General features: G+C 48.5%; 68 non-coding genes across 68 annotated transcripts; 36 read left to right on the top strand and 32 right to left on the bottom strand.

Moving 5' to 3' along the window:
* Positions 1–19: 19 nt before the first annotated feature.
* Positions 20–92, bottom strand: trnav-aac (transfer RNA valine (anticodon AAC)). Its single transcript has one exon. It is a non-coding gene; the product is annotated as a tRNA-Val (tRNA).
* Positions 93–1009: 917 nt separating this feature from the next.
* Positions 1010–1082, bottom strand: trnav-aac (transfer RNA valine (anticodon AAC)). Its single transcript has one exon. It is a non-coding gene; the product is annotated as a tRNA-Val (tRNA).
* Positions 1083–1669: 587 nt separating this feature from the next.
* Positions 1670–1742, bottom strand: trnav-aac (transfer RNA valine (anticodon AAC)). The gene has a single exon. It is a non-coding gene; the product is annotated as a tRNA-Val (tRNA).
* A 257-nt stretch (positions 1743–1999) lies between these two features.
* trnav-aac (transfer RNA valine (anticodon AAC)) lies at positions 2000–2072 on the bottom strand. The gene has a single exon. It is a non-coding gene; the product is annotated as a tRNA-Val (tRNA).
* A 917-nt stretch (positions 2073–2989) lies between these two features.
* Positions 2990–3062, bottom strand: trnav-aac (transfer RNA valine (anticodon AAC)). The gene has a single exon. It is a non-coding gene; the product is annotated as a tRNA-Val (tRNA).
* A 450-nt stretch (positions 3063–3512) lies between these two features.
* trnad-guc (transfer RNA aspartic acid (anticodon GUC)) lies at positions 3513–3584 on the top strand. The gene has a single exon. It is a non-coding gene; the product is annotated as a tRNA-Asp (tRNA).
* A 65-nt stretch (positions 3585–3649) lies between these two features.
* trnav-aac (transfer RNA valine (anticodon AAC)) lies at positions 3650–3722 on the bottom strand. The gene has a single exon. It is a non-coding gene; the product is annotated as a tRNA-Val (tRNA).
* A 120-nt stretch (positions 3723–3842) lies between these two features.
* trnad-guc (transfer RNA aspartic acid (anticodon GUC)) lies at positions 3843–3914 on the top strand. Its single transcript has one exon. It is a non-coding gene; the product is annotated as a tRNA-Asp (tRNA).
* A 258-nt stretch (positions 3915–4172) lies between these two features.
* Positions 4173–4244, top strand: trnad-guc (transfer RNA aspartic acid (anticodon GUC)). Its single transcript has one exon. It is a non-coding gene; the product is annotated as a tRNA-Asp (tRNA).
* A 395-nt stretch (positions 4245–4639) lies between these two features.
* On the bottom strand, positions 4640–4712 carry trnav-aac (transfer RNA valine (anticodon AAC)). Its single transcript has one exon. It is a non-coding gene; the product is annotated as a tRNA-Val (tRNA).
* Positions 4713–4832: 120 nt separating this feature from the next.
* On the top strand, positions 4833–4904 carry trnad-guc (transfer RNA aspartic acid (anticodon GUC)). Its single transcript has one exon. It is a non-coding gene; the product is annotated as a tRNA-Asp (tRNA).
* Positions 4905–5629: 725 nt separating this feature from the next.
* On the bottom strand, positions 5630–5702 carry trnav-aac (transfer RNA valine (anticodon AAC)). The gene has a single exon. It is a non-coding gene; the product is annotated as a tRNA-Val (tRNA).
* A 257-nt stretch (positions 5703–5959) lies between these two features.
* On the bottom strand, positions 5960–6032 carry trnaf-aaa (transfer RNA phenylalanine (anticodon AAA)). Its single transcript has one exon. It is a non-coding gene; the product is annotated as a tRNA-Phe (tRNA).
* A 120-nt stretch (positions 6033–6152) lies between these two features.
* Positions 6153–6224, top strand: trnad-guc (transfer RNA aspartic acid (anticodon GUC)). The gene has a single exon. It is a non-coding gene; the product is annotated as a tRNA-Asp (tRNA).
* A 258-nt stretch (positions 6225–6482) lies between these two features.
* trnad-guc (transfer RNA aspartic acid (anticodon GUC)) lies at positions 6483–6554 on the top strand. The gene has a single exon. It is a non-coding gene; the product is annotated as a tRNA-Asp (tRNA).
* Positions 6555–6619: 65 nt separating this feature from the next.
* trnav-aac (transfer RNA valine (anticodon AAC)) lies at positions 6620–6692 on the bottom strand. The gene has a single exon. It is a non-coding gene; the product is annotated as a tRNA-Val (tRNA).
* A 120-nt stretch (positions 6693–6812) lies between these two features.
* Positions 6813–6884, top strand: trnad-guc (transfer RNA aspartic acid (anticodon GUC)). The gene has a single exon. It is a non-coding gene; the product is annotated as a tRNA-Asp (tRNA).
* A 258-nt stretch (positions 6885–7142) lies between these two features.
* Positions 7143–7214, top strand: trnad-guc (transfer RNA aspartic acid (anticodon GUC)). The gene has a single exon. It is a non-coding gene; the product is annotated as a tRNA-Asp (tRNA).
* A 65-nt stretch (positions 7215–7279) lies between these two features.
* On the bottom strand, positions 7280–7352 carry trnav-aac (transfer RNA valine (anticodon AAC)). The gene has a single exon. It is a non-coding gene; the product is annotated as a tRNA-Val (tRNA).
* A 120-nt stretch (positions 7353–7472) lies between these two features.
* Positions 7473–7544, top strand: trnad-guc (transfer RNA aspartic acid (anticodon GUC)). Its single transcript has one exon. It is a non-coding gene; the product is annotated as a tRNA-Asp (tRNA).
* A 258-nt stretch (positions 7545–7802) lies between these two features.
* trnad-guc (transfer RNA aspartic acid (anticodon GUC)) lies at positions 7803–7874 on the top strand. The gene has a single exon. It is a non-coding gene; the product is annotated as a tRNA-Asp (tRNA).
* A 65-nt stretch (positions 7875–7939) lies between these two features.
* On the bottom strand, positions 7940–8012 carry trnai-aau (transfer RNA isoleucine (anticodon AAU)). The gene has a single exon. It is a non-coding gene; the product is annotated as a tRNA-Ile (tRNA).
* A 450-nt stretch (positions 8013–8462) lies between these two features.
* Positions 8463–8534, top strand: trnad-guc (transfer RNA aspartic acid (anticodon GUC)). The gene has a single exon. It is a non-coding gene; the product is annotated as a tRNA-Asp (tRNA).
* A 65-nt stretch (positions 8535–8599) lies between these two features.
* Positions 8600–8672, bottom strand: trnav-aac (transfer RNA valine (anticodon AAC)). The gene has a single exon. It is a non-coding gene; the product is annotated as a tRNA-Val (tRNA).
* Positions 8673–8792: 120 nt separating this feature from the next.
* On the top strand, positions 8793–8864 carry trnad-guc (transfer RNA aspartic acid (anticodon GUC)). The gene has a single exon. It is a non-coding gene; the product is annotated as a tRNA-Asp (tRNA).
* Positions 8865–9122: 258 nt separating this feature from the next.
* Positions 9123–9194, top strand: trnad-guc (transfer RNA aspartic acid (anticodon GUC)). Its single transcript has one exon. It is a non-coding gene; the product is annotated as a tRNA-Asp (tRNA).
* Positions 9195–9259: 65 nt separating this feature from the next.
* Positions 9260–9332, bottom strand: trnav-aac (transfer RNA valine (anticodon AAC)). Its single transcript has one exon. It is a non-coding gene; the product is annotated as a tRNA-Val (tRNA).
* A 120-nt stretch (positions 9333–9452) lies between these two features.
* Positions 9453–9524, top strand: trnad-guc (transfer RNA aspartic acid (anticodon GUC)). The gene has a single exon. It is a non-coding gene; the product is annotated as a tRNA-Asp (tRNA).
* A 258-nt stretch (positions 9525–9782) lies between these two features.
* Positions 9783–9854, top strand: trnad-guc (transfer RNA aspartic acid (anticodon GUC)). Its single transcript has one exon. It is a non-coding gene; the product is annotated as a tRNA-Asp (tRNA).
* A 65-nt stretch (positions 9855–9919) lies between these two features.
* trnai-aau (transfer RNA isoleucine (anticodon AAU)) lies at positions 9920–9992 on the bottom strand. The gene has a single exon. It is a non-coding gene; the product is annotated as a tRNA-Ile (tRNA).
* Positions 9993–10772: 780 nt separating this feature from the next.
* On the top strand, positions 10773–10844 carry trnad-guc (transfer RNA aspartic acid (anticodon GUC)). The gene has a single exon. It is a non-coding gene; the product is annotated as a tRNA-Asp (tRNA).
* Positions 10845–11102: 258 nt separating this feature from the next.
* Positions 11103–11174, top strand: trnad-guc (transfer RNA aspartic acid (anticodon GUC)). The gene has a single exon. It is a non-coding gene; the product is annotated as a tRNA-Asp (tRNA).
* Positions 11175–11569: 395 nt separating this feature from the next.
* On the bottom strand, positions 11570–11642 carry trnav-aac (transfer RNA valine (anticodon AAC)). The gene has a single exon. It is a non-coding gene; the product is annotated as a tRNA-Val (tRNA).
* A 120-nt stretch (positions 11643–11762) lies between these two features.
* trnad-guc (transfer RNA aspartic acid (anticodon GUC)) lies at positions 11763–11834 on the top strand. The gene has a single exon. It is a non-coding gene; the product is annotated as a tRNA-Asp (tRNA).
* Positions 11835–11899: 65 nt separating this feature from the next.
* Positions 11900–11972, bottom strand: trnav-aac (transfer RNA valine (anticodon AAC)). The gene has a single exon. It is a non-coding gene; the product is annotated as a tRNA-Val (tRNA).
* Positions 11973–12229: 257 nt separating this feature from the next.
* Positions 12230–12302, bottom strand: trnav-aac (transfer RNA valine (anticodon AAC)). The gene has a single exon. It is a non-coding gene; the product is annotated as a tRNA-Val (tRNA).
* Positions 12303–12422: 120 nt separating this feature from the next.
* trnad-guc (transfer RNA aspartic acid (anticodon GUC)) lies at positions 12423–12494 on the top strand. The gene has a single exon. It is a non-coding gene; the product is annotated as a tRNA-Asp (tRNA).
* A 258-nt stretch (positions 12495–12752) lies between these two features.
* trnad-guc (transfer RNA aspartic acid (anticodon GUC)) lies at positions 12753–12824 on the top strand. Its single transcript has one exon. It is a non-coding gene; the product is annotated as a tRNA-Asp (tRNA).
* Positions 12825–12889: 65 nt separating this feature from the next.
* On the bottom strand, positions 12890–12962 carry trnav-aac (transfer RNA valine (anticodon AAC)). The gene has a single exon. It is a non-coding gene; the product is annotated as a tRNA-Val (tRNA).
* A 120-nt stretch (positions 12963–13082) lies between these two features.
* Positions 13083–13154, top strand: trnad-guc (transfer RNA aspartic acid (anticodon GUC)). Its single transcript has one exon. It is a non-coding gene; the product is annotated as a tRNA-Asp (tRNA).
* A 588-nt stretch (positions 13155–13742) lies between these two features.
* trnad-guc (transfer RNA aspartic acid (anticodon GUC)) lies at positions 13743–13814 on the top strand. Its single transcript has one exon. It is a non-coding gene; the product is annotated as a tRNA-Asp (tRNA).
* A 395-nt stretch (positions 13815–14209) lies between these two features.
* Positions 14210–14282, bottom strand: trnav-aac (transfer RNA valine (anticodon AAC)). The gene has a single exon. It is a non-coding gene; the product is annotated as a tRNA-Val (tRNA).
* A 257-nt stretch (positions 14283–14539) lies between these two features.
* trnav-aac (transfer RNA valine (anticodon AAC)) lies at positions 14540–14612 on the bottom strand. Its single transcript has one exon. It is a non-coding gene; the product is annotated as a tRNA-Val (tRNA).
* A 120-nt stretch (positions 14613–14732) lies between these two features.
* Positions 14733–14804, top strand: trnad-guc (transfer RNA aspartic acid (anticodon GUC)). Its single transcript has one exon. It is a non-coding gene; the product is annotated as a tRNA-Asp (tRNA).
* A 258-nt stretch (positions 14805–15062) lies between these two features.
* On the top strand, positions 15063–15134 carry trnad-guc (transfer RNA aspartic acid (anticodon GUC)). The gene has a single exon. It is a non-coding gene; the product is annotated as a tRNA-Asp (tRNA).
* Positions 15135–15199: 65 nt separating this feature from the next.
* trnav-aac (transfer RNA valine (anticodon AAC)) lies at positions 15200–15272 on the bottom strand. Its single transcript has one exon. It is a non-coding gene; the product is annotated as a tRNA-Val (tRNA).
* A 120-nt stretch (positions 15273–15392) lies between these two features.
* Positions 15393–15464, top strand: trnad-guc (transfer RNA aspartic acid (anticodon GUC)). Its single transcript has one exon. It is a non-coding gene; the product is annotated as a tRNA-Asp (tRNA).
* A 258-nt stretch (positions 15465–15722) lies between these two features.
* Positions 15723–15794, top strand: trnad-guc (transfer RNA aspartic acid (anticodon GUC)). The gene has a single exon. It is a non-coding gene; the product is annotated as a tRNA-Asp (tRNA).
* Positions 15795–15859: 65 nt separating this feature from the next.
* Positions 15860–15932, bottom strand: trnav-aac (transfer RNA valine (anticodon AAC)). The gene has a single exon. It is a non-coding gene; the product is annotated as a tRNA-Val (tRNA).
* A 120-nt stretch (positions 15933–16052) lies between these two features.
* Positions 16053–16124, top strand: trnad-guc (transfer RNA aspartic acid (anticodon GUC)). The gene has a single exon. It is a non-coding gene; the product is annotated as a tRNA-Asp (tRNA).
* A 258-nt stretch (positions 16125–16382) lies between these two features.
* Positions 16383–16454, top strand: trnad-guc (transfer RNA aspartic acid (anticodon GUC)). Its single transcript has one exon. It is a non-coding gene; the product is annotated as a tRNA-Asp (tRNA).
* Positions 16455–16712: 258 nt separating this feature from the next.
* Positions 16713–16784, top strand: trnad-guc (transfer RNA aspartic acid (anticodon GUC)). The gene has a single exon. It is a non-coding gene; the product is annotated as a tRNA-Asp (tRNA).
* Positions 16785–17179: 395 nt separating this feature from the next.
* trnav-aac (transfer RNA valine (anticodon AAC)) lies at positions 17180–17252 on the bottom strand. The gene has a single exon. It is a non-coding gene; the product is annotated as a tRNA-Val (tRNA).
* Positions 17253–17372: 120 nt separating this feature from the next.
* Positions 17373–17444, top strand: trnad-guc (transfer RNA aspartic acid (anticodon GUC)). The gene has a single exon. It is a non-coding gene; the product is annotated as a tRNA-Asp (tRNA).
* A 258-nt stretch (positions 17445–17702) lies between these two features.
* On the top strand, positions 17703–17774 carry trnad-guc (transfer RNA aspartic acid (anticodon GUC)). Its single transcript has one exon. It is a non-coding gene; the product is annotated as a tRNA-Asp (tRNA).
* Positions 17775–17839: 65 nt separating this feature from the next.
* trnav-aac (transfer RNA valine (anticodon AAC)) lies at positions 17840–17912 on the bottom strand. The gene has a single exon. It is a non-coding gene; the product is annotated as a tRNA-Val (tRNA).
* A 917-nt stretch (positions 17913–18829) lies between these two features.
* On the bottom strand, positions 18830–18902 carry trnav-aac (transfer RNA valine (anticodon AAC)). Its single transcript has one exon. It is a non-coding gene; the product is annotated as a tRNA-Val (tRNA).
* A 120-nt stretch (positions 18903–19022) lies between these two features.
* Positions 19023–19094, top strand: trnad-guc (transfer RNA aspartic acid (anticodon GUC)). Its single transcript has one exon. It is a non-coding gene; the product is annotated as a tRNA-Asp (tRNA).
* A 588-nt stretch (positions 19095–19682) lies between these two features.
* Positions 19683–19754, top strand: trnad-guc (transfer RNA aspartic acid (anticodon GUC)). Its single transcript has one exon. It is a non-coding gene; the product is annotated as a tRNA-Asp (tRNA).
* Positions 19755–20149: 395 nt separating this feature from the next.
* Positions 20150–20222, bottom strand: trnav-aac (transfer RNA valine (anticodon AAC)). Its single transcript has one exon. It is a non-coding gene; the product is annotated as a tRNA-Val (tRNA).
* Positions 20223–21137: 915 nt separating this feature from the next.
* On the bottom strand, positions 21138–21210 carry trnav-aac (transfer RNA valine (anticodon AAC)). The gene has a single exon. It is a non-coding gene; the product is annotated as a tRNA-Val (tRNA).
* Positions 21211–21467: 257 nt separating this feature from the next.
* Positions 21468–21540, bottom strand: trnav-aac (transfer RNA valine (anticodon AAC)). The gene has a single exon. It is a non-coding gene; the product is annotated as a tRNA-Val (tRNA).
* A 120-nt stretch (positions 21541–21660) lies between these two features.
* trnad-guc (transfer RNA aspartic acid (anticodon GUC)) lies at positions 21661–21732 on the top strand. Its single transcript has one exon. It is a non-coding gene; the product is annotated as a tRNA-Asp (tRNA).
* A 258-nt stretch (positions 21733–21990) lies between these two features.
* Positions 21991–22062, top strand: trnad-guc (transfer RNA aspartic acid (anticodon GUC)). The gene has a single exon. It is a non-coding gene; the product is annotated as a tRNA-Asp (tRNA).
* A 395-nt stretch (positions 22063–22457) lies between these two features.
* Positions 22458–22530, bottom strand: trnav-aac (transfer RNA valine (anticodon AAC)). The gene has a single exon. It is a non-coding gene; the product is annotated as a tRNA-Val (tRNA).
* A 917-nt stretch (positions 22531–23447) lies between these two features.
* trnav-aac (transfer RNA valine (anticodon AAC)) lies at positions 23448–23520 on the bottom strand. The gene has a single exon. It is a non-coding gene; the product is annotated as a tRNA-Val (tRNA).
* Positions 23521–23970: 450 nt separating this feature from the next.
* trnad-guc (transfer RNA aspartic acid (anticodon GUC)) lies at positions 23971–24042 on the top strand. Its single transcript has one exon. It is a non-coding gene; the product is annotated as a tRNA-Asp (tRNA).
* A 65-nt stretch (positions 24043–24107) lies between these two features.
* On the bottom strand, positions 24108–24180 carry trnav-aac (transfer RNA valine (anticodon AAC)). The gene has a single exon. It is a non-coding gene; the product is annotated as a tRNA-Val (tRNA).
* Between the last annotated feature and the right edge of the window lie 22 nt (positions 24181–24202).

Genomic DNA, 24202 nt, shown 5'->3' on the forward strand with positions numbered 1-24202 from the left:
AATACAAAGAAAATGGCCATGTTTCCACCCGGTCTCGAGCCGGGGACCTTTCGCGTGTTAGGCGAACGTGATAACCACTACACTATGGAAACAGACGCTTAACTTCAACTTGTTCGCACTGCCGGAAATCAAACTAGCTGGCTGGATTTTCCAGTTTTCGAGGACAGGTTCCCCTCTACACCCGACCAGGAGGTAGTTGTATAGCCCTTCTGTCCTCGTAAGTATAGTGGATAGTATCTCCCCCTGTCACGGGGAAGACCGGTGTTCGATTCCCCGACGGGTAGATGGTGTTTGTGAAACCTATCTTTTGGAGAAACAGTTTAAATTTCAAATACAAAGAAAATGGCCATGTTTCCACCCGGTTTAAAGCCGGGGACCGTTCGCGTGTTAGGCAAACGTGATAACCACTACACTATGGAAACAGACGCTTAACTTCAACTTGTTCGCACTGCTGGAAATCAAACTAGCTGGCTGGCTTTTCCAGTTTTCGAAGACAGGTTCCCCTCTACACCAGACCAGGAGGTACTGGTATAGCCCTTCTGTCCTCGTTAGTATAGTGGATAGTATCTCCCCCTGTCACGGGGAAGACCGGGGTTCGATTCCCCGGCGGGGAGATGGTGTTTGTGAAAGCTATCTTTTGGATGATCAGTTTTCATTGCAAATACAAAGAAAATGGCCATGTTTCCACCCGGTCTCGAACCTGGTACCTTTCTCGTGTTAGGCGAACGTGATAACCACTACACTATGGAAACAGACGCTTAACTTCAACTTGTTCGCACTGCCGGAAATCAAACTCGCTGGCTGGCTTTTCCAGTTTTCGAGGATAGGTTCCCCTCTACACCCGACCAGGAGGTAGTTGTATAGCCGTTCTGTCCTCGTTAGTATAGTGGATAGTATTTCCCCCTGTCACGGGGAAGACTGGGGTTCGATTCCCCGACGAGGAGATGGTGTTTGTGAAAGCTATCTTTTGGATGATCAGTTTTCATTGCAAATACAAAGAAAATGGCCATGTTTCCACCCGGTCTCGAGCCGGGGACCTTTCGCGTGTTAGGCGAACGTGATAACCACTACACTATGGAAACAGACGCTTAACTTCAACTTGTTCGCACTGCCGGAAATCAAACTAGCTGGCTGGCTTTTCCAGTTTTCGAGGACAGGTTCCCCTCTACACCCGACCAGGAGGTAGTTGTATAGCCCTTCTGTCCTCGTTAGTATAGTGGATAGTATCTCCCCCTGTCACGGGGAAGACCGGTGTTCGATTCCCCGACGGGTAGATGGTGTTTGTGAAACCTATCTTTTGGAGAAACAGTTTAAATTTCAAATACAAAGAAAATGGCCATGTTTCCACCCGGTTTAAAGCCGGGGACCGTTCGCGTGTTAGGCAAACGTGATAACCACTACACTATGGAAACAGACGCTTAACTTCAACTTGTTCGCACTGCTGGAAATCAAACTAGCTGGCTGGCTTTTCCAGTTTTCGAAGACAGGTTCCCCTCTACACCAGACCAGGAGGTACTGGTATAGCCCTTCTGTCCTCGTTAGTATAGTGGATAGTATCTCCCCCTGTCACGGGGAAGACCGGGGTTTGATTCCCCGGCGGGGAGATGGTGTTTGTGAAAGCTATCTTTTGGATGATCAGTTTTCATTGCAAATACAAAGAAAATGGCCGTGTTTCCACCCGGTCTCGAACCGGGTACCTTTCGCGTGTTAGGCGAACGTGATAACCACTACACTATGGAAACAGACGCTTAACTTCAACTTGTTCGCACTGCCGGAAATCAAACTCGCTGGCTGGCTTTTCCAGTTTTCGAGGATAGGTTCCCCTCTACACCCGACCAGGAGGTAGTTGTATAGCTGTTCTGTCCTCGTTAGTATAGTGGATAGTATTTCCCCCTGTCACGGGGAAGACTGGGGTTCGATTCCCCGACGAGGAGATGGTGTTTGTGAAAGCTATCTTTTGGATGATCAGTTTTCATTGCAAATACAAAGAAAATGGCCATGTTTCCACCCGGTCTCGAGCCGGGGACCTTTCGCGTGTTAGGCGAACGTGATAACCACTACACTATGGAAACAGACGCTTAACTTCAACTTGTTCGCACTGCCGGAAATCAAACTAGCTGGCTGGATTTTCCAGTTTTCGAGGACAGGTTCCCCTCTACACCCGACCAGGAGGTAGTTGTATAGCCCTTCTGTCCTCGTAAGTATAGTGGATAGTATCTCCCCCTGTCACGGGGAAGACCGGTGTTCGATTCCCCGACGGGTAGATGGTGTTTGTGAAACCTATCTTTTGGAGAAACAGTTTAAATTTCAAATACAAAGAAAATGGCCATGTTTCCACCCGGTTTAAAGCCGGGGACCGTTCGCGTGTTAGGCAAACGTGATAACCACTACACTATGGAAACAGACGCTTAACTTCAACTTGTTCGCACTGCTGGAAATCAAACTAGCTGGCTGGCTTTTCCAGTTTTCGAAGACAGGTTCCCCTCTACACCAGACCAGGAGGTACTGGTATAGCCCTTCTGTCCTCGTTAGTATAGTGGATAGTATCTCCCCCTGTCACGGGGAAGACCGGGGTTCGATTCCCCGGCGGGGAGATGGTGTTTGTGAAAGCTATCTTTTGGATGATCAGTTTTCATTGCAAATACAAAGAAAATGGCCATGTTTCCACCCGGTCTCGAACCGGGTACCTTTCTCGTGTTAGGCGAACGTGATAACCACTACACTATGGAAACAGACGCTTAACTTCAACTTGTTCGCACTGCCGGAAATCAAACTCGCTGGCTGGCTTTTCCAGTTTTCGAGGATAGGTTCCCCTCTACACCCGACCAGGAGGTAGTTGTATAGCCGTTCTGTCCTCGTTAGTATAGTGGATAGTATTTCCCCCTGTCACGGGGAAGACTGGGGTTCGATTCCCCGACGAGGAGATGGTGTTTGTGAAAGCTATCTTTTGGATGATCAGTTTTCATTGCAAATACAAAGAAAATGGCCATGTTTCCACCCGGTCTCGAGCCGGGGACCTTTCGCGTGTTAGGCGAACGTGATAACCACTACACTATGGAAACAGACGCTTAACTTCAACTTGTTCGCACTGCCGGAAATCAAACTAGCTGGCTGGCTTTTCCAGTTTTCGAGGACAGGTTCCCCTCTACACCCGACCAGGAGGTAGTTGTATAGCCCTTCTGTCCTCGTTAGTATAGTGGATAGTATCTTCCCCTGTCACGGGGAAGACCGGGGTTCGATTCCCCGACGGGGAGATGGTGTTTGTGAAACCTATCTTTTGGAGAAACAGTTTAAATTTCAAATACAAAGAAAATGGCCATGTTTCCACCCGGTTTAAAGCCGGGGACCGTTTGCGTGTTAGGCAAACGTGATAACCACTACACTATGGAAACAGACGCTTAACTTCAACTTGTTCGCACTGCTGGAAATCAAACTAGCTGGCTGGCTTTTCCAGTTTTCGAAGACAGGTTCCCCTCTACACCAGACCAGGAGGTACTGGTATAGCCCTTCTGTCCTCGTTAGTATAGTGGATAGTATCTCCCCCTGTCACGGGGAAGACCGGGGTTCGATTCCCCGACGGGGAGATGGTGTTTGTGAAAGCTATCTTTGGGATGATCAGTTTTCATTGCAAATACAAAGAAAATGGCCATGTTTCCACCCGGTCTCGAACCGGGGACCTTTCACGCGTTAGGCGAACGTGATAACCACTACACTATGGAAACAGACGCTTAACTTCATTTTGTTCGCACTGCCGGAAATCAAACTAGCTGGCTGGCTTTTCCAGTTTTCGAGGACAGGTTCCCCTCTACACCCGACCAGGAGGTAGTTGTATAGCCCTTCTGTCCTCGTTAGTATAGTGGATAGTATCTCCCCCTGTCACGGGGAAGACCGGGGTTCGATTCCCCGACGGGGAGATGGTGTTTGTGAAACCTATCTTTTGGAGAAACAGTTTAAATTTCAAATACAAAGAAAATGGCCATGTTTCCACCCGTTTTAAAGCCGGGGACCGTTCGCGTGTTAGGCAAACGTGATAACCACTACACTATGGAAACAGACGCTTAACTTCAACTTGTTCGCACTGCTGGAAATCAAACTAGCTGGCTGGCTTTTCCAGTTTTCGAAGACAGGTTCCCCTCTACACCAGACCAGGAGGTAGTTGTATAGCCGTTCTGTCCTCGTTAGTATAGTGGATAGTATCTCCCCCTGTCACGGGGAAGACCGGGGTTCGATTCCCCGACGGGGAGATGGTGTTTGTGAAACCTATCTTTTGGATAAACAGTTTAAATTGCAAATACAAAGAAAATGGCCATGTTTCCACCCGGTCTCGAGCCGGGAACCATTCGCGTGTTAGGCAAACGTGATAACCACTACACTATGGAAACAGACACTTAACTTCAACTTGTTCGCACTGCCGGAAATCAAACTAGCTGGCTGGCTTTTCCAGTTTTCGAGGACAGGTTCTCCTCTACACCCGACCAGGAGGTAGTTGTATAGCCGTTCTGTCCTCGTTAGTATAGTGGATAGTATCTCCCCCTGTCACGGGGAAGACCGGGGATCGATTCTCCAACGGGGTGATGGTGTTTGTGAAAGCTATCTTTTGGATGATCAGTTTTCATTGCAAATACAAAGAAAATGGCCATGTTTCCACCCGGTCTCGAGCCGGGGACCTTTCGCGTGTTAGGCGAACGTGATAACCACTACACTATGGAAACAGACGCTTAACTTCAACTTGATCGCACTGCCGGAAATCAAACTAGCTGGCTGGCTTTTCCAGTTTTCGAGGACAGGTTCCCCTCTACACCCGACCAGGAGGTAACTGTATAGCCCTTCTGTCCTCGTTAGTATAGTGGATAGTATCTCCCCCTGTCACGGGGAAGACCGGGGTTCGATTCCCCGACGGGGAGATGGTGTTTGTGAAACCTATCTTTTGGATAAACAGTTTAAATTGCAAATACAAAGAAAATGGCCATGTTTCCACCCGGTCTCGAGCCGGGGACCGTTCGCGTGTTAGGCAAACGTGATAACCACTACACTATGGAAACAGACGCTTAACTTCAACTTGTTCGCACTGCCGGAAATCAAACTAGCTGGCTGGCTTTTCCAGTTTTCGAGGACAGGTTCCCCTCTACACCCGACCAGGAGGTAGTTGTATAGCCCTTCTGTCCTCGTTAGTATAGTGGATAGTATCTCCCCCTGTCACGGGGAAGACCGGTGTTCGATTCCCCGACGGGTAGATGGTGTTTGTGAAACCTATCTTTTGGAGAAACAGTTTAAATTTCAAATACGAAGAAAATGGCCATGTTTCCACCCGGTTTAAAGCCGGGGACCGTTCGCGTGTTAGGCAAACGTGATAACCACTACACTATGGAAACAGACGCTTAACTTCAACTTGTTCGCACTGCTGGAAATCAAACTAGCTGGCTGGCTTTTCCAGTTTTCGAAGACAGGTTCCCCTCTACACCAGACCAGGAGGTACTGGTATAGCCCTTCTGTCCTCGTTAGTATAGTGGATAGTATCTCCCCCTGTCACGGGGAAGACCGGGGTTCGATTCCCCGGCGGGGAGATGGTGTTTGTGAAAGCTATCTTTTGGATGATCAGTTTTCATTGCAAATACAAAGAAAATGGCCATGTTTCCACCCGGTCTCGAACCGGGTACCTTTCGCGTGTTAGGCGAACGTGATAACCACTACACTATGGAAACAGACGCTTAACTTCAACTTGTTCGCACTGCCGGAAATCAAACTCGCTGGCTGGCTTTTCCAGTTTTCGAGGATAGGTTCCCCTCTACACCCGACCAGGAGGTAGTTGTATAGCCGTTCTGTCCTCGTTAGTATAGTGGATAGTATTTCCCCCTGTCACGGGGAAGACTGGGGTTCGATTCCCCGACGAGGAGATGGTGTTTGTGAAAGCTATCTTTTGGATGATCAGTTTTCATTGCAAATACAAAGAAAATGGCCATGTTTCCACCCGGTCTCGAGCCGGGGACCTTTCGCGTTTTAGGCGAACGTGATAACCACTACACTATGGAAACAGACGCTTAACTTCAACTTGTTCGCACTGCCGGAAATCAAACTAGCTGGCTGGCTTTTCCAGTTTTCGAGGACAGGTTCCCCTCTACACCCGACCAGGAGGTAGTTGTATAGCCCTTCTGTCCTCGTTAGTATAGTGGATAGTATCTCCCCCTGTCACGGGGAAGACCGGGGTTCGATTCCCCGACGGGGAGATGGTGTTTGTGAAACCTATCTTTTGGAGAAACAGTTTAAATTTCAAATACAAAGAAAATGGCCATGTTTCCACCCGGTTTAAAGCCGGGGACCGTTCGCGTGTTAGGCAAACGTGATAACCACTACACTATGGAAACAGACGCTTAACTTCAACTTGTTCGCACTGCTGGAAATCAAACTAGCTGGCTGGCTTTTCCAGTTTTCGAAGACAGGTTCCCCTCTACACCAGACCAGGAGGTACTGGTATAGCCCTTCTGTCCTCGTTAGTATAGTGGATAGTATCTCCCCCTGTCACGGGGAAGACCGGGGTTCGATTCCCCGACGGGGAGATGGTGTTTGTGAAAGCTATCTTTTGGATGATCAGTTTTCATTGCAAATACAAAGAAAATGGCCATGTTTCCACCCGGTCTCGAACCGTGGACCTTTCGCGTGTTAGGCGAACGTGATAACCACTACACTATGGAAACAGACGCTTAACTTCAACTTGTTCGCACTGCCGGAAATCAAACTAGCTGGCTGGCTTTTCCAGTTTTCGAGGACAGGTTCCCCTCTACACCCGACCAGGAGGTAGTTGTATAGCCCTTCTGTCCTCGTTAGTATAGTGGATAGTATCTCCCCCTGTCACGGGGAAGACCGGGGTTCGATTCCCCGACGGGGAGATGGTGTTTGTGAAACCTATCTTTTGGAGAAACAGTTTAAATTTCAAATACAAAGAAAATGGCCATGTTTCCACCCGGTTTAAAGCCGGGGACCGTTCGCGTGTTAGGCAAACGTGATAACCACTACACTATGGAAACAGACGCTTAACTTCAACTTGTTCGCACTGCTGGAAATCAAACTAGCTGGCTGGCTTTTCCAGTTTTCGAAGACAGGTTCCCCTCTACACCAGACCAGGAGGTACTGGTATAGCCCTTCTGTCCTCGTTAGTATAGTGGATAGTATCTCCCCCTGTCACGGGGAAGACCGGGGTTCGATTCCCCGACGGGGAGATGGTGTTTGTGAAAGCTATCTTTTGGATGATCAGTTTTCATTGCAAATACAAAGAAAATGGCCATGTTTCCACCCGGTCTCGAACCGTGGACCTTTCGCGTGTTAGGCGAACGTGATAACCACTACACTATGGAAACAGACGCTTAACTTCAACTTGTTCGCACTGCCGGAAATCAAACTAGCTGGCTGGCTTTTCCAGTTTTCGAGGACAGGTTCCCCTCTACACCCGACCAGGAGGTAGTTGTATAGCCTTTCTGTCCTCGTTAGTATAGTGGATAGTATCTCCCCCTGTCACGGGGAAGACCGGGGTTCGATTCCCCGACGGGGAGATGGTGTTTGTGAAACCTATCTTTTGGAGAAACAGTTTAAATTTCAAATACAAAGAAAATGGCCATGTTTCCACCCGGTTTAAAGCCGGGGACCGTTCGCGTGTTAGGCAAACGTGATAACCACTACACTATGGAAACAGACGCTTAACTTCAACTTGTTCGCACTGCTGGAAATCAAACTAGCTGGCTGGCTTTTCCAGTTTTCGAAGACAGGTTCCCCTCTACACCAGACCAGGAGGTACTGGTATAGCCCTTCTGTCCTCGTTAGTATAGTGGATAGTATCTCCCCCTGTCACGGGGAAGACCGGGGTTCGATTCCCCGACGGGGAGATGGTGTTTGTGAAAGCTATCTTTTGGATGATCAGTTTTCATTGCAAATACAAAGAAAATGGCCATGTTTCCACCCGGTCTCGAACTGGGTACCTTTCGCGTATTAGGCAAACGTGATAACCACTACACTATGGAAACAGACGCTTAACTTCAACTTGTTCGCACTGCCGGAAATCAAACTAGCTGGCTGGCTTTTCCAGTTTTCGAGGACAGGTTCCCCTCTACACCCGACCAGGAGGTAGTTGTATAGCCCTTCTGTCCTCGTTAGTATAGTGGATAGTATCTCCCCCTGTCACGGGGAAGACCGGGGTTCGATTCCCCGAAGGGGAGATGGTGTTTGTGAAACCTATCTTTTGGAGAAACAGTTTAAATTTCAAATACAAAGAAAATAGCCATGTTTCCACCCGGTTTAAAGCCGGGGACCGTTCGCGTGTTAGGCAAACGTGATAACCACTACACTATGGAAACAGACGCTTAACTTCAACTTGTTCGCACTGCTGGAAATCAAACTAGCTGGCTGGCTTTTCCAGTTTTCGAAGACAGGTTCCCCTCTACACCAGACCAGGAGGTACTGGTATAGCCCTTCTGTCCTCGTTAGTATAGTGGATAGTATCTCCCCCTGTCACGGGGAAGACCGGGGTTCGATTCCCCGACGGGGAGATGGTGTTTGTGAAAGCTATCTTTTGGATGATCAGTTTTCATTGCAAATACAAAGAAAATGGCCATGTTTCCACCCGGTCTCGAACCGTGGACCTTTCGCGTGTTAGGCGAACGTGATAACCACTACACTATGGAAACAGACGCTTAACTTCAACTTGTTCGCACTGCCGGAAATCAAACTAGCTGGCTGGCTTTTCCAGTTTTCGAGGACAGGTTCCCCTCTACACCCGACCAGGAGGTAGTTGTATAGCCCTTCTGTCCTCGTTAGTATAGTGGATAGTATCTCCCCCTGTCACGGGGAAGACCGGGGTTCGATTCCCCGACGGGGAGATGGTGTTTGTGAAACCTATCTTTTGGAGAAACAGTTTAAATTTCAAATACAAAGAAAATGGCCATGTTTCCACCCGGTTTAAAGCCGGGGACCGTTCGCGTGTTAGGCAAACGTGATAACCACTACACTATGGAAACAGACGCTTAACTTCAACTTGTTCGCACTGCTGGAAATCAAACTAGCTGGCTGGCTTTTCCAGTTTTCGAAGACAGGTTCCCCTCTACACCAGACCAGGAGGTACTGGTATAGCCCTTCTGTCCTCGTTAGTATAGTGGATAGTATCTCCCCCTGTCACGGGGAAGACCGGGGTTCGATTCCCCGACGGGGAGATGGTGTTTGTGAAAGCTATCTTTTGGATGATCAGTTTTCATTGCAAATACAAAGAAAATGGCCATGTTTCCACCCGGTCTCGAACCGTGGACCTTTCGCGTGTTAGGCGAACGTGATAACCACTACACTATGGAAACAGACGCTTAACTTCAACTTGTTCGCACTGCCGGAAATCAAACTAGCTGGCTGGCTTTTCCAGTTTTCGAGGACAGGTTCCCCTCTACACCCGACCAGGAGGTAGTTGTATAGCCCTTCTGTCCTCGTTAGTATAGTGGATAGTATCTCCCCCTGTCACGGGGAAGACCGGGGTTCGATTCCCCGACGGGGAGATGGTGTTTGTGAAACCTATCTTTTGGAGAAACAGTTTAAATTTCAAATACAAAGAAAATGGCCATGTTTCCACCCGGTTTAAAGCCGGGGACCGTTCGCGTGTTAGGCAAACGTGATAACCACTACACTATGGAAACAGACGCTTAACTTCAACTTGTTCGCACTGCTGGAAATCAAACTAGCTGGCTGGCTTTTCCAGTTTTCGAAGACAGGTTCCCCTCTACACCAGACCAGGAGGTACTGGTATAGCCCTTCTGTCCTCGTTAGTATAGTGGATAGTATCTCCCCCTGTCACGGGGAAGACCGGGGTTCGATTCCCCGACGGGGAGATGGTGTTTGTGAAAGCTATCTTTTGGATGATCAGTTTTCATTGCAAATACAAAGAAAATGGCCATGTTTCCACCCGGTCTCGAACTGGGTACCTTTCGCGTATTAGGCAAACGTGATAACCACTACACTATGGAAACAGACGCTTAACTTCAACTTGTTCGCACTGCCGGAAATCAAACTAGCTGGCTGGCTTTTCCAGTTTTCGAGGACAGGTTCCCCTCTACACCCGACCAGGAGGTAGTTGTATAGCCCTTCTGTCCTCGTTAGTATAGTGGATAGTATCTCCCCCTGTCACGGGGAAGACCGGGGTTCGATTCCCCGAAGGGGAGATGGTGTTTGTGAAACCTATCTTTTGGAGAAACAGTTTAAATTTCAAAGACAAAGAAAATGGCCATGTTTCCACCCGGTTTAAAGCCGGGGACCGTTCGCGTGTTAGGCAAACGTGATAACCACTACACTATCGAAACAGACACTTAACTTCAACTTGTTCGCACTGCTGGAAATCAAACTAGCTGGCTGGCTTTTCCAGTTTTCGAAGACAGGTTCCCCTCTACACCAGACCAGGAGGTACTGGTATAGCCCTTCTGTCCTCGTTAGTATAGTGGATAGTATCTCCCCCTGTCACGGGGAAGACCGGAGTTCGATTCCCCGACGGGGAGATGGTGTTTGTGAAAGCTATCTTTTGGATGATCAGTTTTCATTGCAAATACAAAGAAAATGGCCATGTTTCCACCCGGTCTCGAACCGGGGACCTTTCGCGTGTTAGGAGAAGGTGACAACCACTACACTATGGAAACAGACGCTTAACTTCAACTTGTTCGCACTGCCGGAAATCAAACTAAGTGGCTGGCTTTTCCAGTTTTCGAGGACAGGTTCCCCTCTACACCCGACCAGGAGGTAGTTGTATAGCCCTTCTGTCCTCGTTAGTATAGTGGATAGTATCTCCCCCTGTCACGGGGAAGACCGGGGTTCGATTCCCCGACGGGGAGATTGTGTTTGTGAAACCTATCTTTTGGAGAAACAGTTTAAATTTCAAATACAAAGAAAATGGCCATGTTTCCACCCGGTTTAAAGCCGGGGACCGTTCGCGTGTTAGGCAAACGTGATAACCACTACACTATGGAAACAGACGCTTAACTTCAACTTGTTCGCACTGCTGGAAGTCAAACTAGCTGGCTGGCTTTTCCAGTTTTCGAAGACAGGTTCCCCTCTACACCAGACCAGGAGGGAGTTGTATAGCCGTTCTGTCCTCGTTAGTATAGTGGATAGTATCTCCCCCTGTCACGGGGAAGACCGGGGTTCGATTCCCCGACGGGGAGATGGTGTTTGTGAAACCTATCTTTTGGATAAACAGTTTAAATTGCAAATACAAAGAAAATGGCCATGTTTCCACCCGGTCTCGAGCCGGGAACCGTTCGCGTGTTAGGCAAACGTGATAACCACTACACTATGGAAACAGACACTTAACTTCAACTTGTTCGCACTGCCGGAAATCAAACTAGCTGGCTGGCTTTTCCAGTTTTCGAGGACAGGTTCTCCTCTACACCCGACCAGGAGGTAGTTGTATAGCCGTTCTGTCCTCGTTAGTATAGTGGATAGTATCTCCCCCTGTCACGGGGAAGACCGGGGATCGATTCTCCAACGGGGTGATGGTGTTTGTGAAAGCTATCTTTTGGATGATCAGTTTTCATTGCAAATACAAAGAAAATGGCCATGTTTCCACCCGGTCTCGAGCCGGGGACCTTTCGCGTGTTAGGCGAACGTGATAACCACTACACTATGGAAACAGACGCTTAACTTCAACTTGATCGCACTGCCGGAAATCAAACTAGCTGGCTGGCTTTTCCAGTTTTCGAGGACAGGTTCCCCTCTACACCCGACCAGGAGGTAACTGTATAGCCCTTCTGTCCTCGTTAGTATAGTGGATAGTATCTCCCCCTGTCACGGGGAAGACCGGGGTTCGATTCCCCGACGGGGAGATGGTGTTTGTGAAACCTATCTTTTGGATAAACAGTTTTCATTGCAAATACAAAGAAAATGGCCATGTTTCCACCCGGTCTCGAGCCGGGGACCTTTCGCGTGTTAGGCGAACGTGATAACCACTACACTATGGAAACAGACGCTTAACTTCAACTTGTTCGCACTGCCGGAAATCAAACTCGCTGGCTGGCTTTTCCAGTTTTCGAGGATAGGTTCCCCTCTACACCCGACCAGGAGGTAGTTGTATAGCCGTTCTGTCCTCGTTAGTATAGTGGATAGTATTTCCCCCTGTCACGGGGAAGACTGGGGTTCGATTCCCCGACGAGGAGATGGTGTTTGTGAAAGCTATCTTTTGGATGATCAGTTTTCATTGCAAATACAAAGAAAATGGCCATGTTTCCACCCGGTCTCGAGCCGGGGACCTTTCGCGTGTTAGGCGAACGTGATAACCACTACACTATGGAAACAGACGCTTAACTTTAACTTGTTCGCACTGCCGGAAATCAAACTAGCTGGCTGGCTTTTCCAGTTTTCGAGGACAGGTTCCCCTCTACACCCGACCAGGAGGTAGTTGTATAGCCCTTCTGTCCTCGTTAGTATAGTGGATAGTATCTCCCCCTGTCACGGGGAAGACCGGGGTTCGATTCCCCGACGGGGAGATGGTGTTTGTGAAACCTATCTTTTGGAGAAACAGTTTAAATTTCAAGTACAAAGAAAATGGCCATGTTTCCACCCGGTTTAAAGCCGGGGACCGTTCGCGTGTTAGGCAAACGTGATAACCACTACACTATGGAAACAGACGCTTAACTTCAACTTGTTCGCACTGCTGGAAATCAAACTAGCTGGCTGGCTTTTCCAGTTTTCGAAGACAGGTTCCCCTCTACACCAGACCAGGAGGTACTGGTATAGCCCTTCTGTCCTCGTTAGTATAGTGGATAGTATCTCCCCCTGTCACGGGGAAGACCGGGGTTCGATTCCCCGACGGGGAGATGGTGTTTGTGAAAGCTATCTTTTGGATGATCAGTTTTCATTGCAAATACAAAGAAAATGGCCATGTTTCCACCCGGTCTCGAACCGGGGACCTTTCACGCGTTAGGCGAACGTGATAACCACTACACTATGGAAACAGACACTTAACTTCAACTTGTTCGCACTGCCGGAAATCAAACTAGCTGGCTGGCTTTTCCAGTTTTCGAGGACAGGTTCCCCTCTACACCCGACCAGGAGGTAGTTGTATAGCCCTTCTGTCCTCGTTAGTATAGTGGATAGTATCTCCCCCTGTCACGGGGAAGACCGGGGTTCGATTCCCCGACGGGGAGATGGTGTTTGTGAAACCTATCTTTTGGAGAAACAGTTTAAATTTCAAATACAAAGAAAATGGCCATGTTTCTACCCGTTTTAAAGCCGGGGACCGTTCGCGTGTTAGGCAAACGTGATAACCACTACACTATGGAAACAGACGCTTAACTTCAACTTGTTCGCACTGCTGGAAATCAAACTAGCTGGCTGGCTTTTCCAGTTTTCGAAGACAGGTTCCCCTCTACACCAGACCAGGAGGTAGTTGTATAGCCGTTCTGTCCTCGTTAGTATAGTGGATAGTATCTCACCCTGTCACGGGGAAGACCGGGGTTCGATTCCCCGACGGGGAGATGGTGTTTGTGAAACCTATCTTTTGGATAAACAGTTTAAATTGCAAATACAAAGAAAATGGCCATGTTTCCACCCGGTCTCGAGCCGGGAACCGTTCGCGTGTTAGGCAAACGTGATAACCACTACACTATGGAAACAGACACTTAACTTCAACTTGTTCGCACTGCCGGAAATCAAACTAGCTGGCTGGCTTTTCCAGTTTTCGAGGACAGGTTCTCCTCTACACCAGACCAGGAGGTACTGGTATAGCCCTTCTGTCCTCGTTAGTATAGTGGATAGTATCTCCCCCTGTCACGGGGAAGACCGGGGTTCGATTCCCCGACGGGGAGATGGTGTTTGTGAAAGCTATCTTTTGGATGATCAGTTTTCATTGCAAATACAAAGAAAATGGCCATGTTTCCACCCGGTCTCGAGCCGGGGACCGCTCGCGTGTTAGGCAAACGTGATAACCACTACACTATGGAAACAGACGCTTAACTTCAACTTGTTAGCACTGACGGAAATCAAACTAGCTGGTTGGCTTTTCCAGTTTTCGAGGATAGGTTCCCCTCTACACCCGACCAGTAGGTAGTTGTTTTGCCTTTCTGTCCTCGTTAGTATAGTGGATAGTATCTCCCCCTGTCACGGGGAAGACCGGGGTTCGATTCCCTGACGGGGAGATGGTGTTTGTGAAAGCTATCTTTTGGATGATCAGTTTTCATTGCAAATACAAAGAAAATGGCCATGTTTCCACCCGGTCTCGAACCGGGGACCTTTCGCGTGTTAGGCGAACGTGATAACCACTACACTATGGAAACAGACGCTTAACTTCAACTTGTTCGCACTGCCGGAAATCAAACTAGCTGGCTGGCTTTTCCAGTTTTCGAGGATAGGTTCCCCTCTACACCCGACCAGGAGGTAGTTGTATAGCCGTTCTGTCCTCGTTAGTATAGTGGATAGTATTTCCCCCTGTCACGGGGAAGACTGGGGTTCGATTCCCCGACGAGGAGATGGTGTTTGTGAAAGCTATCTTTTGGATGATCAGTTTTCATTGCAAATACAAAGAAAATGGCCATGTTTCCACCCGGTCTCGAGCCGGGGACCTTTCGCGTGTTAGGCGAACGTGATAACCACTACACTATGGAAACAGACGCTTAACTTTAACTTGTTCGCACTGCCGGAAATCAAACTAGCTGGCTGGCTTTTCCAGTTTTCGAGGACAGGTTCCCCTCTACACCCGACCAGGAGGTAGTTGTATAGCCCTTCTGTCCTCGTTAGTATAGTGGATAGTATCTCCCCCTGTCACGGGGAAGACCGGGGTTCGATTCCCCGACGGGGAGATGGTGTTTGTGAAACCTATCTTTTGGAGAAACAGTTTAAATTTCAAGTACAAAGAAAATGGCCATGTTTCCACCCGGTTTAAAGCCGGGGACCGTTCGCGTGTTAGGCAAACGTGATAACCACTACACTATGGAAACAGACGCTTAACTTCAACTTGTTCGCACTGCTGGAAATCAAACTAGCTGGCTGGCTTTTCCAGTTTTCGAAGACAGGTTCCCCTCTACACCAGACCAGGAGGTACTGGTATAGCCCTTCTGTCCTCGTTAGTATAGTGGATAGTATCTCCCCCTGTCACGGGGAAGACCGGGGTTCGATTCCCCGACGGGGAGATGGTGTTTGTGAAAGCTATCTTTTGGATGATCAGTTTTCATTGCAAATACAAAGAAAATGGCCATGTTTCCACCCGGTCTCGAACCGGGGACCTTTCACGCGTTAGGCGAACGTGATAACCACTACACTATGGAAACAGACACTTAACTTCAACTTGTTCGCACTGCCGGAAATCAAACTAGCTGGCTGGCTTTTCCAGTTTTCGAGGACAGGTTCCCCTCTACACCCGACCAGGAGGTAGTTGTATAGCCCTTCTGTCCTCGTTAGTATAGTGGATAGTATCTCCCCCTGTCACGGGGAAGACCGGGGTTCGATTCCCCGACGGGGAGATGGTGTTTGTGAAACCTATCTTTTGGAGAAACAGTTTAAATTTCAAGTACAAAGAAAATGGCCATGTTTCCACCCGGTTTAAAGCCGGGGACCGTTCGCGTGTTAGGCAAACGTGATAACCACTACACTATGGAAACAGACGCTTAACTTCAACTTGTTCGCACTGCTGGAAATCAAACTAGCTGGCTGGCTTTTCCAGTTTTCGAAGACAGGTTCCCCTCTACACCAGACCAGGAGGTACTGGTATAGCCCTTCTGTCCTCGTTAGTATAGTGGATAGTATCTCCCCCTGTCACGGGGAAGACCGGGGTTCGATTCCCCGACGGGGAGATGGTGTTTGTGAAAGCTATCTTTTGGATGATCAGTTTTCATTGCAAATACAAAGAAAATGGCCATGTTTCCACCCGGTCTCGAACCGGGGACCTTTCGCGCGTTAGGCGAACGTGATAACCACTACACTATGGAAACAGACACTTAACTTCAACTTGTTCGCACTGCCGGAAATCAAACTAGCTGGCTGGCTTTTCCAGTTTTCGAGGACAGGTTCCCCTCTACACCCGACCAGGAGGTAGTTGTATAGCCCTTCTGTCCTCGTTAGTATAGTGGATAGTATCTCCCCCTGTCACGGGGAAGACCGGGGTTCGATTCCCCGACGGGGAGATGGTGTTTGTGAAACCTATCTTTTGGAGAAACAGTTTAAATTTCAAATACAAAGAAAATGGCCATGTTTCCACCCGTTTTAAAGCCGGGGACCGTTCGCGTGTTAGGCAAACGTGATAACCACTACACTATGGAAACAGACGCTTAACTTCAACTTGTTCGCACTGCTGGAAATCAAACTAGCTGGCTGGCTTTTCCAGTTTTCGAAGACAGGTTCCCCTCTACACCAGACCAGGAGGTAGTTGTATAGCCGTTCTGTCCTCGTTAGTATAGTGGATAGTATCTCCCCCTGTCACGGGGAAGACCGGGGTTCGATTCCCCGACGGGGAGATGGTGTTTGTGAAACCTATCTTTTGGATAAACAGTTTAAATTGCAAATACAAAGAAAATGGCCATGTTTCCACCCGGTCTCGAGCCGGGAACCGTTCGCGTGTTAGGCAAACGTGATAACCACTACACTATGGAAACAGACACTTAACTTCAACTTGTTCGCACTGCCGGAAATCAAACTAGCTGGCTGGCTTTTCCAGTTTTCGAGGACAGGTTCTCCTCTACACCAGACCAGGAGGTACTGGTATAGCCCTTCTGTCCTCGTTAGTATAGTGGATAGTATCTCCCCCTGTCACGGGGAAGACCGGGGTTCGATTCCCCGACGGGGAGATGGTGTTTGTGAAAGCTATCTTTTGGATGATCAGTTTTCATTGCAAATACAAAGAAAATGGCCATGTTTCCACCCGGTCTCGAGCCGGGGACCGCTCGCGTGTTAGGCAAACGTGATAACCACTACACTATGGAAACAGACGCTTAACTTCAACTTGTTAGCACTGACGGAAATCAAACTAGCTGGTTGGCTTTTCCAGTTTTCGAGGATAGGTTCCCCTCTACACCCGACCAGTAGGTAGTTGTTTTGCCTTTCTGTCCTCGTTAGTATAGTGGATAGTATCTCCCCCTGTCACGGGGAAGACCGGGGTTCGATTCCCTGACGGGGAGATGGTGTTTGTGAAAGCTATCTTTTGGATGATCAGTTTTCATTGCAAATACAAAGAAAATGGCCATGTTTCCACCCGGTCTCGAACCGGGGACCTTTCGCGTGTTAGGCGAACGTGATAACCACTACACTATGGAAACAGACGCTTAACTTTAACTTGTTCGCACTGCCGGAAATCAAACTAGCTGGCTGGCTTTTCCAGTTTTCGAGGACAGGTTCCCCTCTACACCCGACCAGGAGGTAGTTGTATAGCCCTTCTGTCCTCGTTAGTATAGTGGATAGTATCTCCCCCTGTCACGGGGAAGACCGGGGTTCGATTCCCCGACGGGGAGATGGTGTTTGTGAAACCTATCTTTTGGAGAAACAGTTTAAATTTCAAATACAAAGAAAATGGCCATGTTTCCACCCGGTTTAAAGCCGGGGACCGTTCGCGTGTTAGGCAAACGTGATAACCACTACACTATGGAAACAGACGCTTAACTTCAACTTGTTCGCACTGCTGGAAATCAAACTAGCTGGCTGGCTTTTCCAGTTTTCGAAGACAGGTTCCCCTCTACACCAGACCAGGAGATACTGGTATAGCCCTTCTGTCCTCGTTAGTATAGTGGATAGTATCTCCCCCTGTCACGGGGAAGACCGGGGTTCGATTCCCCGACGGGGAGATGGTGTTTGTGAAAGCTATCTTTTGGATGATCAGTTTTCATTGCAAATACAAAGAAAATGGCCATGTTTCCACCCGGTCTCGAACCGGGGACCTTTCGCGTGTTAGGCGAACGTGATAACCACTACACTATGGAAACAGACGCTTAACTTCAACTTGTTCGCACTGCCGAAAATCAAACTAGCTGGCTGGCTTTTCCAGTTTTCGAGGACAGGTTCCCCTCTACACCCGACCAGGAGGTAGTTGTATAGCCCTTCTGTCCTCGTAAGTATAGTGGATAGTATCTCCCCCTGTCACGGGGAAGACCGGGGTTCGATTCCCCGACGGGGAGATAGTGTTTGTGAAACCTATCTTTTGGAGAAACAGTTTAAATTTCAAATACAAAGAAAATGGCCATGTTTCCACCCGGTTTAAAGCCGGGGACCGTTCGCGTGTTAGGCAAACGTGATAACCACTACACTATGGAAACAGACGCTTAACTTCAACTTGTTCGCACTGCTGGAAATCAAACTAGCTGGCTGGCTTTTCCAGTTTTCGAAGACAGGTTCCCCTCTACACCAGACCAGGAGGTACTGGTATAGCCCTTCTGTTCTCGTTAGTATAGTGGATAGTATCTCCCCCTGTCACGGGGAAGACCGGGGTTCGATTCCCCGACGGGGAGATGGTGTTTGTGAAAGCTATCTTTTGGATGATCAGTTTTCATTGCAAATACAAAGAAAATGGCCATGTTTCCACCCGGTCTCGAACTGGGTACCTTTCGCGTGTTAGGCAAACGTGATAACCACTACACTATGGAAACAGACGCTTAACTTCAACTTGTTCGCACTGCCGGAAATCAAACTAGCTGGCTGGCTTTTCCAGTTTTCGAGGATAGGTTCCCCTCTACACCCAACCAGGAGGTAGTTGTATAGCCGTTCTGTCCTCGTTAGTATAGTGGATAGTATTTCCCCCTGTCACGGGGAAGACTGGGGTTCGATTCCCCGACGAGGAGATGGTGTTTGTGAAAACTATCTTTTGGATGATCAGATTTCATTGCAAATACAAAGAAAATGGCCATGTTTCCACCCGGTCTCGAGCCGGGGACCTTTCGCGTGTTAGGCGAACGTGATAACCACTACACTATGGAAACAGACGCTTAACTTCAACTTGTTCGCACTGCCGGAAATCAAACTAGCTGGCTGGCTTTTCCAGTTTTCGAGGACAGGTTCCCCTCTACACCCGACCAGGAGGTAGTTGTATAGCCCTTCTGTCCTCGTTAGTATAGTGGATAGTATCTCCCCCTGTCACGGGGAAGACCGGGGTTCGATTCCCCGACGGGGAGATGGTGTTTGTGAAACCTATCTTTTGGAGAAACAGTTTAAATTTCAAATACAAAGAAAATGGCCATGTTTCCACCCGGTTTAAAGCCGGGGACCGTTCGCGTGTTAGGCAAACGTGATAACCACTACACTATCGAAACAGACGCTTAACTTCAACTTGTTCGCACTGCTGGAAATCAAACTAGCTGGCTGGCTTTTCCAGTTTTCGAAGACAGGTTCCCCTCTACACCAGACCAGGAGGTACTGGTATAGCCCTTCTGTCCTCGTTAGTATAGTGGATAGTATCTCCCCCTGTCACGGGGAAGACCGGAGTTCGATTCCCCGACGGGGAGATGGTGTTTGTGAAACCTATCTTTTGGAGAAACAGTTTAAATTTCAAATACAAAGAAAATGGCCATGTTTCCACCCGGTTTAAAGCCGGGGACCGTTCGCGTGTTAGGCAAACGTGATAACCACTACACTATGGAAACAGACGCTTAACTTCAACTTGTTCGCACTGCTGGAAGTCAAACTAGCTGGCTGGCTTTTCCGGTTTTCGAAGACAGGTTCCCCTCTACACCAGACCAGGAGGGAGTTGTATAGCCGTTCTGTCCTCGTTAGTATAGTGGATAGTATCTCCCCCTGTCACGGGGAAGACCGGGGTTCGATTCCCCGACGGGGAGATGGTGTTTGTGAAACCTATCTTTTGGATAAACAGTTTAAATTGCAAATACAAAGAAAATGGCCATGTTTCCACCCGGTCTCGAGCCGGGAACCGTTCGCGTGTTAGGCAAACGTGATAACCACTACACTATGGAAACAGACACTTAACTTCAACTTGTTCGCACTGCCGGAAATCAAACTAGCTGGCTGGCTTTTCCAGTTTTCGAGGACAGGTTCTCCTCTACACCCGACCAGGAGGTAGTTGTATAGCCGTTCTGTCCTCGTTAGTATAGTGGATAGTATCTCCCCCTGTCACGGGGAAGACCGGGGATCGATTCTCCAACGGGGTGATGGTGTTTGTGAAAGCTATCTTTTGGATGATCAGTTTTCATTGCAAATACAAAGAAAATGGCCATGTTTCCACCCGGTCTCGAGCCGGGGACCTTTCGCGTGTTAGGCGAACGTGATAACCACTACACTATGGAAACAGACGCTTAACTTCAACTTGATCGCACTGCCGGAAATCAAACTAGCTGGCTGGCTTTTCCAGTTTTCGAGGACAGGTTCCCCTCTACACCCGACCAGGAGGTAGTTGTATAGCCCTTCTGTCCTCGTTAGTATAGTGGATAGTATCTCCCCGTCACGGGGAAGACCGGTGTTCGATTCCCCGACAGGGAGATGGTGTTTGTGAAACCTATCTTTTGGATAAACAGTTTAAATTGCAAATACAAAGAAAATGGCCATGTTTCCACCCGGTCTCGAGCCGGGGACCGTTCGCGTGTTAGGCAAACGTGATAACCACTACACTATGGAAACAGACGCTTAACTTCAACTTGTTCGCACTGCCGGAAATCAAACTAGCTGGCTGGCTTTTCCAGTTTTCGAGGACAGGTTCCCCTCTACACCCGACCAGGAGGTAGTTGTATAGCCCTTCTGTCCTCGTTAGTATAGTGGATAGTATCTCCCCCTGTCACGGGGAAGACCGGTGTTCGATTCCCCGACGGGTAGATGGTGTTTGTGAAACCTATCTTTTGGAGAAACAGTTTAAATTTCAAATACAAAGAAAATGGCCATGTTTCCACCCGGTTTAAAGCCGGGGACCGTTCGCGTGTTAGGCAAACGTGATAACCACTACACTATGGAAACAGACGCTTAACTTCAACTTGTTCGCACTGCTGGAAATCAAACTAGCTGGCTGGCTTTTCCAGTTTTCGAAGACAGGTTCCCCTCTACACCAGACCAGGAGGTACTGGTATAGCCCTTCTGTCCTCGTTAGTATAGTGGATAGTATCTCCCCCTGTCACGGGGAAGACCGGGGTTCGATTCCCCGGCGGGGAGATGGTGTTTGTGAAAGCTATCTTTTGGATGATCAGTTTTCATTGCAAATACAAAGAAAATGGCCATGTTTCCACCCGGTCTCGAACCGGGTACCTTTCGCGTGTTAGGCGAACGTGATAACCACTACACTATGGAAACAGACGCTTAACTTCAACTTGTTCGCACTGCCGGAAATCAAACTCGCTGGCTGGCTTTTCCAGTTTTCGAGGATAGGTTCCCCTCTACACCCGACCAGGAGGTAGTTGTATAGCCGTTCTGTCCTCGTTAGTATAGTGGATAGTATTTCCCCCTGTCACGGGGAAGACTGGGGTTCGATTCCCCGACGAGGAGATGGTGTTTGTGAAAGCTATCTTTTGGATGATCAGTTTTCATTGCAAATACAAAGAAAATGGCCATGTTTCCACCCGGTCTCGAGCCGGGGACCTTTCGCGTGTTAGGCGAACGTGATAACCACTACACTATGGAAACAGACGCTTAACTTCAACTTGTTCGCACTGCCGGAAATCAAACTAGCTGGCTGGATTTTCCAGTTTTCGAGGACAGGTTCCCCTCTACACCCGACCAGGAGGTAGTTGTATAGCCCTTCTGTCCTCGTTAGTATAGTGGATAGTATCTCCCCCTGTCACGGGGAAGACCGGGGTTCGATTCCCCGACGGGGAGATTGTGTTTGTGAAACCTTTCTTTTGGAGAAACAGTTTAAATTTCAAATACAAAGAAAATGGCCATGTTTCCACCCGGTTTAAAGCCGGGGACCGTTCGCGTGTTAGGCAAACGTGATAACCACTACACTATGGAAACAGACGCTTAACTTCAACTTGTTCGCACTGCTGGAAGTCAAACTAGCTGGCTGGCTTTTCCAGTTTTCGAAGACAGGTTCCCCTCTACACCAGACCAGGAGGGAGTTGTATAGCCGTTCTGTCCTCGTTAGTATAGTGGATAGTATCTCCCCCTGTCACGGGGAAGACCGGGGTTCGATTCCCCGACGGGGAGATGGTGTTCGTGAAACCTATCTTTTGGATAAACAGTTTAAATTGCAAATACAAAGAAAATGGCCATGTTTCCACCCGGTCTCGAGCCGGGAACCGTTCGCGTGTTAGGCAAACGTGATAACCACTACACTATGGAAACAGACACTTAACTTCAACTTGTTCGCACTGCCGGAAATCAAACTAGCTGGCTGGCTTTTCCAGTTTTCGAGGACAGGTTCTCCTCTACACCCGACCAGGAGGTAGTTGTATAGCCGTTCTGTCCTCGTTAGTATAGTGGATAGTATCTCCCCCTGTCACGGGGAAGACCGGGGATCGATTCTCCAACGGGGTGATGGTGTTTGTGAAAGCTATCTTTTGGATGATCAGTTTTCATTGCAAATACAAAGAAAATGGCCATGTTTCCACCCGGTCTCGAGCCGGGGACCTTTCGCGTGTTAGGCGAACGTGATAACCACTACACTATGGAAACAGACGCTTAACTTCAACTTGATCGCACTGCCGGAAATCAAACTAGCTGGCTGGCTTTTCCAGTTTTCGAGGACAGGTTCCCCTCTACACCCGACCAGGAGGTAGTTGTATAGCCCTTCTGTCCTCGTTAGTATAGTGGATAGTATCTCCCCCTGTCACGGGGAAGACCGCTGTTCGATTCCCCGACGGGTAGATGGTGTTTGTGAAACCTATCTTTTGGAGAAACAGTTTAAATTTCAAATACGAAGAAAATGGCAATGTTTCCACCCGGTTTAAAGCCGGGGACCGTTCGCGTGTTAGGCAAACGTGATAACCACTACACTATGGAAACAGACGCTTAACTTCAACTTGTTCGCACTGCTGGAAATCAAACTAGCTGGCTGGCTTTTCCAGTTTTCGAAGACAGGTTCCCCTCTACACCAGACCAGGAGGTAGTTGTATAGCCCTTCTGTCCTCGTTAGTATAGTGGATAGTATCTCCCCCTGTCATGGGGAAGACCGGGGTTCGATTCCCCGACGGGGAGATGGTGTTTGTGAAACCTATCTTTTGGATAAACAGTTTAAATTGCAAATACAAAGAAAATGGCCGTGTTTCCACCCGGTCTCGAGCCGGGGATCGTTCGCGTGTTAGGCAAACGTGATAACCACTACACTATGGAAACAGACGCTTAACTTCAACTTGTTAGCACTGACGGAAATCAAACTAGCTGGTTGGCTTTTCCAGTTTTCGAGGATAGGTTCCCCTCTACACCCGACCAGGAGGTAGTTGTATAGCCGTTCTGTCCTCGTTAGTATAGTGGATAGTATTTCCCCCTGTCACGGGGAAGACTGGGGTTCGATTCCCCGACGAGGAGATGGTGTTTGTGAAAGCTATCTTTTGGATGATCAGTTTTCATTGCAAATACAAAGAAAATGGCCATGTTTCCACCCGGTCTCGAGCCGGGGACCTTTCGCGTGTTAGGCGAACGTGATAACCACTACACTATGGAAACAGACGCTTAACTTCAACTTGTTCGCACTGCCGGAAATCAAACTAGCTGGCTGGCTTTTCCAGTTTTCGAGGACAGGTTCCCCTCTACACCCGACCAGGAGGTAGTTGTATAGCCCTTCTGTCCTCGTTAGTATAGTGGATAGTATCTCCCCCTGTCACGGGGAAGACCGGGGTTCGATTCGCCGACGGGGAGATGGTGTTTGTGAAACCTATCTTTTGGAGAAACAGTTTAAATTTCAAATACAAAGAAAATGGCCATGTTTCCACCCGGTTTAAAGCCGGGGACCGTTCGCGTGTTAGGCAAACGTGATAACCACTACACTATGGAAACAGACGCTTAACTTCAACTTGTTCGCACTGCTGGAAATCAAACTAGCTGGCTGGCTTTTCCAGTTTTCGAAGACAGGTTCCCCTCTACACCAGACCAGGAGGTACTGGTATAGCCCTTCTGTCCTCGTTAGTATAGTGGATAGTATCTCCCCCTGTCACGGGGAAGACCGGGGTTCGATTCCCCGACGGGGAGATGGTGTTTGTGAAAGCTATCTTTTGGATGATCAGTTTTCATTGCAAATACAAAGAAAATGGCCATGTTTCCACCCGGTCTCGAACCGTGGACCTTTCGCGTGTTAGGCGAACGTGATAACCACTACACTATGGAAACAGACGCTTAACTTCAACTTGTT

This window comes from Leptonotus elevatus, chromosome 3 (assembly GCF_054856555.1).
Source record: "Leptonotus elevatus isolate MCC_2025b chromosome 3, RoL_Lele_1.0, whole genome shotgun sequence".
NCBI lineage: Eukaryota > Metazoa > Chordata > Actinopteri > Syngnathiformes > Syngnathidae > Leptonotus > Leptonotus elevatus.